The 11165-nt window shown below is 50.2% G+C and overlaps 1 pseudogene across 1 annotated transcript; it reads right to left on the minus strand.

The window, feature by feature from the left end:
* Window positions 1-1051: 1051 nt before the first annotated feature.
* LOC311326675 (peroxiredoxin-like 2C) lies at window positions 1052-8711 on the minus strand (annotated as a pseudogene). Its single transcript has 6 exons — window positions 8691-8711; window positions 8401-8469; window positions 8220-8273; window positions 1713-1818; window positions 1431-1582; window positions 1052-1174 (listed from the first exon to the last, which is right to left on the minus strand). The product of its transcript is annotated as a peroxiredoxin-like 2C (transcript).
* Between the last annotated feature and the right edge of the window lie 2454 nt (window positions 8712-11165).

Consider the following 11165-nt stretch of genomic DNA (forward strand, 5'->3'; position numbering starts at 1 on the left):
CAGCGCCTGCCTCCAGTCTAGTCCCTACCCTGCTGTGCGCCAGGATGAATGAGTCATGCGTGGAGCCAGGCCACCGTGCCACTACACTTGTGATGAGCATGTCGGCGTCACATATGATTTGGGTATTTATAGTGTGCACATTTTAGCGATTCACATAGACGTATTCATTCACTGATGGTGCCCTTATGTGGGTGCAGTCGCCATCGCCGTCACCTCTTTGGAGTTCTATCTCGGCCAGTAGGCCGAGTAGCGCCGGATTCATTTAGGCTCGCATTACGCACAGGAGGACTGTCATTTATATGCTTACCAAACAGCAAACAGGTCCACATGATCACATATTACTGACAATCTAATTGGTCAATTATTGCCGTTTGATGGCATTAAGTGTGTGACATATAGCGCGGAAAGATTTGGGACAGCGCATAGGTTCAGTTTGGGGAACAAATCCATATCGGACCATGAATGAGCCGGTTAGAGGACACGTCTAATCTTGCATTGCGATATATGTTGGTGCTGAATTGGGCTATTAGCCTACATGTTTGTGCGTTCATGAACTGTCGCTCTTATTCTCTCCGTCAAACATAGTAATTCACCGACGCACCACCTGTGTCGCCAGTTCCCCCTGTGTTCAAAAAGGGCGTAGAACACCGTGTAAATCGGTACGACAACTTGAGAGGTGTCGTACAAAAGCGCGGAGAAAGGCGACTAAATTTCCGCCCTTTCGGCTTGATAAATCGCAATGTGGGGGGGGGGAAATGGCGTACGCCTGAAATCGCGAAAAAGACCGTGTAAAAGAAGGCGTACCTCAATGATAAATGAGGCCCCTGCAGTATTACCCCAAATAGTCCTAAACTGGATCCCGATTCACGTCCACTACCGTGTCACTCCCATCCCAGCCGTAGACCTGTAATGTGTTCTGTGATGCCAAGTCTACGCTACCCTACTCTGCCAAGCAAGACAGACCATAACAACAAAGATGGCGAGAGCCGAGGCACACTGCTATTGATGCCGGCCAGGGGCGGGGGGCAGCTTGGCATGGGCTACAAGCGGGCTACACATGGATTATCCTTGGCCTGGCGCTGAGGTCCACAGTCCGCTGCACTCCGGCCATCTGTAGGAGCCAGGGGATGGGCATGTGGTCCAGACGGTTCATGTCAAAATGGGCAAAATGCACCTCAGAGCCTGCGGAGCGAGAGACAGCCAGTCACAGCACAGCCAACCACGCCGACTCACACTCTGCTTCGCTCACACAGAACGTGAGCTTGTGGAACCAGGAGGGTCGTACGGGTCAGAGAGGAACAGCACCAGCACAAGGAGCAGAGGAGAGGTCAGCAGGCTGATCAATGACCTTGCACAGCACAAGCTGGGCCATTTTTGGAGAATTGCTCGTTGCACACTTATCGTACACAACTTTGCAATGGCATAATCACTTGTAGTAAGGCATTTCCTGGGTCTGCTATGAGGGCCCCCCCTTGTTGAAGGGGGTCTCCTTGGAAGTCGAACGCTTGACTGGTCATGGCCCTCCACATGCTCTTCATATGGCCCACCAACATGCCTGACTTCACATGAGGGCTCGGGTTGGCTAAACACACACACACACACACACACACACAATGTATAAATGTGTAACCATAATTACATTGTTACAGTATAGTGGTACACCGCACACAATTGTGTGTGTAGTAGTCACAATCAAGTGCTGACTTTTTCACCTGATTCCACAAATACATCCCCTCATCGCATGCCAAGCTTTTTGTGAATGCATCTCTCTGGGTCCACATAGATTTCATGAGGGTATCCCGTCAGTGAGCAGAACTGCTGCAAGACATCAGGGGCCTCATTTATCATTGAGGTACGCCTTCTTTTACACGGTCTTTTTCGCGACTTCAGGCGTACGCCATTTGCCCCCCCCACATTGCGATTTATCAAGCCGAAAGGGCGAAAATTTAGTCGCCTTTCTCCGCGCTTTTGTAGGACACCTCTCAACTTGCCCTACCGATTTACACGGTGTTCTACGCCCTTCTTGAACACAGGGGGAACTGGCGACGCAGGTGGTGCGTCGGTGAATTACTATGTTTGACGGAGAGAATAAGAGCGACAGTTCATGAACGCACAATCATGTAGGCTACTAGGCCAATTCAGCACAAACATATATCGCAATGCAAGATTAGACGTGTCCTCTAACCGGCTCATTCATGGTTCGATATGTGACCGCCGCTGGTAATTTGGTCCTCAACTAGGCATTTTCATTCTTCAGTTTTTTACAAATTATGAAAGTGCAGATTGTAAGCTTTCAAATGAGGTCTCATACATTGAAATCTGAACATATTTGAAGAAGATATGCTTATTTGAATGCTAGTACTGCCAAATCAACTTAGCTGAGAAATCTCCCTCCAAAGTTCTCCAACATTTTCACACCTCTGACTGCCAGGTAATGGGCGTGAACAATAGCCTGGTAACCGCACCCCCAGCCACTCCCCCACTGGACGATCTGTCATTATCTGTCAGAGTGGCTGTCAACTTGGGGTATTACCTGAGAGTGGCTGCCAAGTGAGGTGCTCTCTCACTGATGACCCCACACTCTTTGAGTCAGTATTAATCTTGTGTTGTGAATGCAGTTAAGAACAATATAAGATGAAGTTCAAATTTAACGTTCTTTATTGTCACATACATGATATACATTACAAGCATAAGTAGTAAAGTGTACAAAAAAAGGCAACAGTCTAAGTGTTAAAGTGTACAGTCAGTTGTCTGTTGTATAGACAAGGTGCATAGTGTTCATTGTGATCAAGTGCACAACAAAGTAATAACAAGGTGCATAGTGTTCATTGTGATCAAGTGCACAGCAAAGTAATAACAAGGTGCATAGTGTTCAATGTGATCAAGTGCACAACAAAGTAATAACAAGGTGCATAGTGTTCATTGTGATCAAGTGTACAACAAAGTAATAACAGTCCCCAGCTCAATACTCAAGGTAATAACAGTACTCGGCTCGGTATTCAATATTCGAACAATGCAGTCCGTGCAAGTGTGCGCAAGTCTGTGCAAGAGAACAAGCAATGCTTCAGTATACAAACAGGAAAAGGCTGTGGCCTTTCTCCTGCAGTGCTGTCCATCCTGATGATCTGCAGTGAATCTACAAGCGGACAGTCTTGTTCTGAGCTGCTGTGGAGTTTGGCGGGGGACATGTGATGTCTCGTCCCTCATCAGAACAGAACTCTCTGATCTTGTTAAAGAGATATGTCTGTCTGGCCATGTCCAGTCCGGGTGGGGCTTGCACAGGAAGACCTTCTCTGGGGGGCAGGACATCAGGCTTGCGCAGCAGCTGAAACTCGACTGCTGGTGCATCACGGTGTTCTCTGGCCACAACCATGCCAGGTCTCTCTGCATCAAAACTGCAATAGAATAGAAGGAAGAAAGTACATTAAACTATTGCCCACAGTACTGGCACTCCATATACATAAAATAGTACCAGAAAGTGTTGATTAAATAGACTAGCTAATGCATGATAATTACCTGAAGTGCTGGTAACTCGAAATCTGTGGGAGTGCCCGGAAGTAGGGTTTCAGATGCTCTTGCCAGTTGTAGCATTCAACAAGCACGGTGCAGTCTTCCAGTCCAACAAGCTGGGGGATGTTGACGTGCTTCACAGGAGAGCTGTCCCTGACGACTCCAGCAATGGCAGACAGAGTGTCCACTCTGGTCTTCCTGAAGCTCTGCTTGACCAGGCCGAAGCACCAGTCAGGGCCAAACTGTAACCAAAACAAAAAACAAAGGTGTCAGACTAACATACCTCTCATGCTCTCTCATTCTGTTTCTCTCTGTAATAGCTACCTAGCTAGCTAGATATTAGCTGCCTCGCTGGGTAGTTTAGGAACAAAGGGCTAGCTCAGCTAACTAGCATGTTAGCTAACGTTAGCTAGCTAGCCTTTGTTAGTTAGTGCTAGATTTGTTATGCTAGCTAGACTCAGTCACTTGTTTAGAAAGGAGCTACTGCTAAACGACTAACGTAAATGTAAACAGCACAGATAGTATAAAGATAGCTTACCCTATAGAAAAGCAGAAAGCTTGGCGGCAGACAACCGTCGTGTGAATCTGGTACGTCGTTCGACGCAACTTTCTTCACTACCACATTCCGAGTTTGTACCATCGTCAACATCCATGTAGTCCTTTAGGTACGAATCCATAAGTTCTCCATTGTCGAATCGTCGAGCGGCGTTGAGCAGATCTTTGTTCAGAGCTTTCGCAAAAGCTGTAGCATCCATGGTTAAACTTGGAACTGAATGTAAACAAAGATGGCGTGCTGTTGTTATGGGCAGGGTGGGGGCGGAGAACCCGGAAGCAATAGCCAATGAAAACAAATCATGCTAATCGATCTGCCCGCCCCCAAACCCGGCTCGAAATCAGCTAAAAACGAGCTTAGTTTGCAGACTAATTAAACGTATTTCGTGAACCTAAAACTGTTGTCTGTTATAGTAAGTAGGTTCTTCACAACTTCAACTTTGGTAATATGCAAAAAAACAAAAAACGAAAAAAAAACGTTTTTTTTAGCTATTTTGCCCTCTAGCGCATTTCGGGGTTTGCCGAGTTGCGGACCAAATCACCAGCCGCTGTCACATATGGATTTGTTCCCCAAACTGTACCTATGCGCTGTCCCAAACCCTTCCGCGCTATATGTCACACACTTAATGCAGGCACTCCATCAAACGCAAATCATTGACCAATTAGATTGTCATCAATATGTGATCATGTGCAGCTGTTTTGCTGCCCGCTAGGCATATAAATGAAAGTCCCCCTGTGCGTAAAGCTAGACAACATGAATCCTGCATTACTAGCACTGCTAGTTGAGATTGCACGTGGCGATGGTGGGAGGAGGAGGATTAGGAGGGAGCGGGTGTTCCGCGACCAACACGATCTGCTGGCCCATGATGATGACTGGCTAATAAGCCGATATAGACTACCAAGAGCCGTGCTCTTGGAGCTATGTGCTGAACTGGGTCCAGCATTGGAACGGAGCACCCGGCGCACCCACGCAACATCCGTGCCAACACAGGTAGGCCTACGGACCACATACCATATAGAATAATGATGCCAAGGCAGCACTCCCAATAATAATGAAGAATGTGCTGTGAACATTGGACATAATGAAGTGATGTAAATCCACTTGTCCTGGCACAGGTACTGACCACGCTGGGTTTCCTGGCAACCGGGACATACCAGCGGGAACTAGCCGACAGGTGTGTAATGTGTCTGATAACTCAACATTAGTTTGCTCATCCTTGGGACCGAAGCCCCTGCTGGGTATGATCTAATCCTGCTAAATATTTCCCCCATAGGTCTGGAATATCTCAGCCGTCACTGAGCGCCATCATGCCTGCAGTCTGGGATGGCATCCTCAGGATGCACGCTAGGTACATCCGGTTCCCTTACTCTGTGGAGGAGCAGGCCGACACCAAAAGGCGATTTGCAGCAATGGCCGGTCTCCCCAATGTGATTGGGGCCATTGACTGCACCCACATATTGATAAGGGCACCGTCCAATAATGAATACGTCTATGTGAATCGGAAAAATGTGCACACCATAAATGCCCAAATCATATGTGACGCCGACATGCTCATCACAGGTGTAGTGGCACGGTGGCCTGGCTCCACACATGATTCGTTCATCCTGGCACACAGCAGGGTAGGGGCTAGACTGGAGGCAGGCGCTGCGCGTGACGGCTGGCTTGTCGGTGAGTGCATATGCCAATATACATATTCAAACCTGATAAGAATGAGAACCAGTTCTGACTGATGATTCTGTCACCCACAGGCGACAGTGGCTACTACCTGAGGGAGTGGCTGCTGGTTCCCTTCCCGGCCCCTCAGACTGAGCAGGAGACCCAGTTCAATGAGGTAGATGCCCGGACACGCAATGTAGTGGAGCGCACCATCGGCCTCCTCAAGGGCCGATGGCGCTGCCTGGATTCGTCGGGTGGTAGACTCCTCTACCACCCGACCAAGGTCTGTACCATCATCCGGGCATGTACCATCCTCCACAACGTGGCAGTACGGCGCGGAGTGCACCTCCCTCCGGCCCTCCTCCCACGCCAGAATGTGGACCCAGCCCCTCTGCCTCCTCCACAACATGAGGGGTACCAGCGGGGCCAAAGGGCCCGCGCTGAGGCAATGCAACAACTATGAACACCTGACAAGTAAGATTCACATTAACCATTTTATTGGGGGTTGGTGAGTGACTGTGTGAGGTGTGTGAGTGCCTTTGTGAGTGACTGTGTGAGGTCTGTGAGTGTGGAAGTGAGTGACTGTGTGAGGTCCGTGAGTGTGGAAGTGACTGACTGTGTGTGGGCCGTGACAGCATGTGTGAGTGTATGAAGTGCAGTGAGAATGTCCTGTTGGCCCTGGTGGAGTACTGTTGTGACCTCCACCAACTGCTGCACAACCGCCCCAATCCCTTCTGCCATGTCCCTCTGGGCCCCTAGGGTGTCCGTCTGGGCCTCCAGCACCGCGTCAGAGAGGAAGCCCAGACGGTCTTCCCCAGGGACAGGGACGCTGGCAGCAGGGACCGGGGCGCTGGAGCCAGTGGTGGAGGTGTGGACCGGAAAGTGGAGGCGTGGACGTGGGCGGTGGAGGCGTGGACCGGGCGGTGGAGGCGTGGACCGGGCGGTGGAGACGTGGACCGGGCGGGGGAGGCGTGGACCGGGCGGTGGAGGCATGGACCAGGCGGTGGAGCCAGAGGTGGAGGCCTGGGCGGTGAAGGACGCCATGCTGGAGACGGAGGCGCTGGAGGCACTGGTGGTGGAGGTGGAGGCCGGCGCGCTGGAGGTGGAGGCTGCAACCGGCGGGGGCACGACCGTCAGGTCCAGGAGCATTGCAGACTCCCCCTCCTCTGAGTCCCACCCCACGTCAGAGTCTGGGAAAACAAGAGTTAATTTAGTTGGGGTTTTTCAGTTAACCTTATTTGCCAAGACACCTTCTATGGTGAAGCCATATGTATTAGTTATGTTTGTCTGTTGCCAGCTTAATAAATGGATAAGTGTGATTTACCGGGGTCGTCTGCAGTGACTGTCCTGTCCGACTCCTCCTCGTCCGCCGGGACAACACCATCCGTGCATTCACGGCCTATGATCTCCCCGATGGTGTCGTCCAACGGCGTGGGAGGGGGTGGTGCCGGGCCCCCACCGGTGCGCACTACTGCCTGTCTGTGGGCAGTAATGCGCTTCTTGGCCTCCCTCTGTAACAATGCTAGTGTTAACATTGCACTACACACGTTGTGGTAGGAGGGTACACATGGGTATGAGATTAGATGTAGGCTATTACAGGAATGACACCCACCTTCAGGTCCGTCCACTTCTTCCTGACCTCCGTGGCACTCCTCCCTGTGGCGCCGGCCTCGTTGACCGCCCTCGCCACCTCCAACCACTCAGTGCCTTTGCGCTTGTTGGTGAGGCCCGGGCCATAGCTGATTAGATGGGAGAGTATTAATCTCCCATGGGGGACAATGTCTAATGTGGTCCAACATTATGAAGTGATCATCTGGGGTTATTGTTACATGTTTGTGGTCCTAAATCAATCATAGCCGGCCACAGGATGTTGGGAATGTTTGCTTCACTCGCAGCCACATGTTACAGTATGTCCGTGTATGCCCAATCCTAGATGCACAACACGTAGCTAAAGTAGGCTACTAAGCTGTAGGAGCAAACAGACAAACGTAGGCGATTTATACCTTCCGAAGAGGATTGCCTTCCTCACGTGGACCTCACCAACTAGCACATGCACCTCCGTCTCCGAGAAGTTCCTCTTCTTTGCTCTTCGTTCCATGTTTCATTGTCCCGCCTGGGTGCTCCACGCTACCTTTTTAAGCCGGTTCCTTCCGGGAAACCACGTTTGGCCACTCATGGTTTTGACCATATATGGTTGGATTAGGGCGTGGCGAGGGCGGAACACGGGGCGCGTGCGCGTACGCTCTCTTCCCCGCCGGTCTCGGATTTCCCGTGCAGGAAAGGGCATACGACATTTTTGATAGATCCGAAAAGCGTGTAAATATTCTCGTCGTACGCTACATTTCGCATTTTCCGCGTTTTCGTCGTACGCCCTCTTTTACACCAGGATTTACACGCTCTTTGATAAATGAGGCCCCTGGCAAGGCACCATTAAAGGGATATGACACCCAAAATAACAAACAGGAAAATAAATAACTGAGCTGTTGCAAATATGAGATACCTCTATATGGCGATGGGCAGATTGTCCAATCACAATCAGTCTGATGCCAGCTTCCTGGATAAAGACATCATAGGTAGGATCACTTCATAATGGAGCAAGATTAACAGCCTTTTATTAATAATTATCTTTCCCCAACCTCTATGTCCAGGTGCCATATGGTCCCCAAAATGCATGTGCTCACCTCCAAAACCTCCCGAGGTATTCTGCTCAAGTCATCCACATATTCCTTACAAGTATAGCACAAGAAATTCTGTTGAAAGAGAGTAATTGATTTTACTCCTTAAATTCTCTAAAAGCCTTGCTATTAACCTGATGCACCAGATCTGTGTAGAGAAAAATAATATAAGCTTGCAAGATCAGGATGGTCTAAGGCTAATTAGGGGCCTCAGTTCTTTCCCCCTACTATTCTCACTGCACATGAACAGCTGCACCTCCAGCCATCAGTCCATGAAGCTCTTGAAGTTAGCAGACCACACCCCTCATAGGACTCATCTCTATGGGGACGAGTCTGCCTGCAGGTGGGAGAATGAGCAGCTGCTGTCCTGGTGCAGCTGGAACAACCTGGAGCTTAAAGGACAATGCTCGTTTTTGACAACCTGGACCTTATTTACGACATATTATAAGACGTTTGACTCACCGAGATCACTTTGGTGTAGTTCGGAGGCATGTAGAAGAAATGTAAAATCCAGCGCGAGCCAGTATATCCATGTAATGGCGGTGGTGGGGGCACCGGGAATGCAGCTTCTAAAAATCTATTTACACGAAATAGCTTCCTCACTTGCTCCAGCACGCATGCGCACAGCGTGCTAGAGCAACGATTGCGCGCTGTGTGCATGCGTGCTGGAGCAAGTGGGGAAGCTATTTCGTTTCGAAAGACGTTTCTAAAGATCATATTACAGAAGCATGTGAACAACCACAACAGGCCTACGCTCTATGTAAGCACAACTAGCGATTCATAAAGACAGATTGATGAAAACAACCGTTTCGCGGCAGAAAATAGATTTTTAGAAACTGCATTCTCGGTGCCCCCACCACCGCCATTACATGGATATACTGGCTCGCGCTGGATTTTAAATTTCTTCTTCATGCCTCCGAACTACACCAAAGTGATCTCGGTGAGTCAAACGTCTTATAATATGTAGTAAATAAGGTCCAGGTTGTCAAAAACGAGCATTGTCCTTTAACGCTCTAAAGACAGTGGGAATGGTGGACGACTTCAGGAAGAACTCAGCTCCACTCGGACTCTGACTATGATGGTTCAATTCTACACCTCCATCATCGAGTCCATCCTCACGTCTCCATCACCACCTGGTTCCCCACCGCTACAGTCAAGGACCAGAGTTATTAACGGCGGGTGATCGGGGGGGTGGGAGAAGGCTGCGCCCTGCCCTCCCTCCAGGCCCCGCCCCCCCTCCAGGCCCCGCCCTCCCTCCAGGTCCCGCCCCCCTCCAGGCCCCGCCCTCCCTCCAGGTCCCACCCCCCATCCAGGCCCCGCCCTCCCTCCAGGCCCCGCCCCCTCCAGGCCCCGCCCTCCCCCAGGCCCCGCCCTCCCTCAAGGCCCCGCCCTCCCTCCAGGCTCTGCATGATTTCAGGGTGCTATAGCGGGCCAGAAAGATCATGGCCGACCCCTCTCACCGGGCTATGGCCTCTTTACACCGCCCCCCTCTGGCAGGAGGCTGCGGTCCTCACAGACATAGGCCCAATCTCAAACCACCCCCTAAGCCCTCGCCCTATCCACTCCCCCTCCGTTTGCGCGTTCACGCCGAGCTTCGCCATGTTAAGGGCCGTCCCAAACCAATTAGCGCGGAGTGCGCTGGGAGTGCGAGTGGGCTGTCAACTCCTTAAATAGCAAGCCTGCATCGGTGCAAGCTCCCGATAGCCAAAGCAGGAAGTGCACGTGCCAAAGAGATGCTGCAGGCAACCACATATAAATAACGTTCCGTCTTCCTACACTGTCAATTATTTTAGATTATTTTACAGCACTCAAACATTTGTTTTTCTCACACTGATTTCACTGCCTCAAACAAGTTATTAATTGATTGATGTATTGTAGTGTTATAGTATGTATATGTATATGTGATCTGTATATATAATATGTAGTGTTATAGTATTCATTTACTTAGAGTTCATTTGCAAAAACCTATTTGCGTTTGGGTTTTTGACCATTTTTCATCATACATTGATTTAATTATAGTGATTTATATTTGTTTCCCATGAATCACCTAAACATGCCATGGTGACGGCCCTGTCCCGGTCGGTTCTGGTGGAGTGGGGAGTCCGTCCCACATTTGGCTCTCCATTTATATCCCCTCCTCATCGATTGAGAGTGCCCTCCACAGCTGTGAGTGACACTTCATTTGGAGGGACACTCGGTGGCGGAGTGGGAGTGGGTAGGGGGTGGTTTGGGATTGGGCCTAAAACTGTCCGACACAGGAACAGCCTTTTCCCCTCGGCCATCAGCCTCATCAACATGGCTCCCCTCTGACCCTCTCCTCTGACTCTCTCCCCTCTGACTCTCTCTCTCTCTGACTCTCTCTCCTCTGACTCTCTCCTCTGACTCTCTCCCCTCTGACTCTCTCTCCTCTGACTCTCTCCCCTCTGACTCTCTCTCTCTCTGACTCTCTCTCCTCTGACTCTCTCCTCTGACTCTCTCCCCTCTGACTCTCTCTCCTCTGACTCTCTCCCCTCTGACTCTCCCCTCTGACTCTCTCTCCTCTGACTCTCTCCCCTCTGACTCTCTCCCCTCTGACTCTCTCCCCTCTGACTCTCTCCCCTCTGACTCTCTCCCCCGCCCCCTGCATCTTTGCAGTATACTGACTACTGCACTCACTCTTTTGTAGTCCAATTGCACTGTGTTTGTATCTTGCACTGTCCTGTCCTGTCCTTGCATTTGTCCATTATTGTATTGTTGTAAAGCACCACAGTGTTGCAAAAAAAAATCCTATT

Source organism: Borostomias antarcticus, assembly GCF_949987555.1.
Source record: "Borostomias antarcticus genome assembly, chromosome: 28".
NCBI lineage: Eukaryota > Metazoa > Chordata > Actinopteri > Stomiiformes > Stomiidae > Borostomias > Borostomias antarcticus.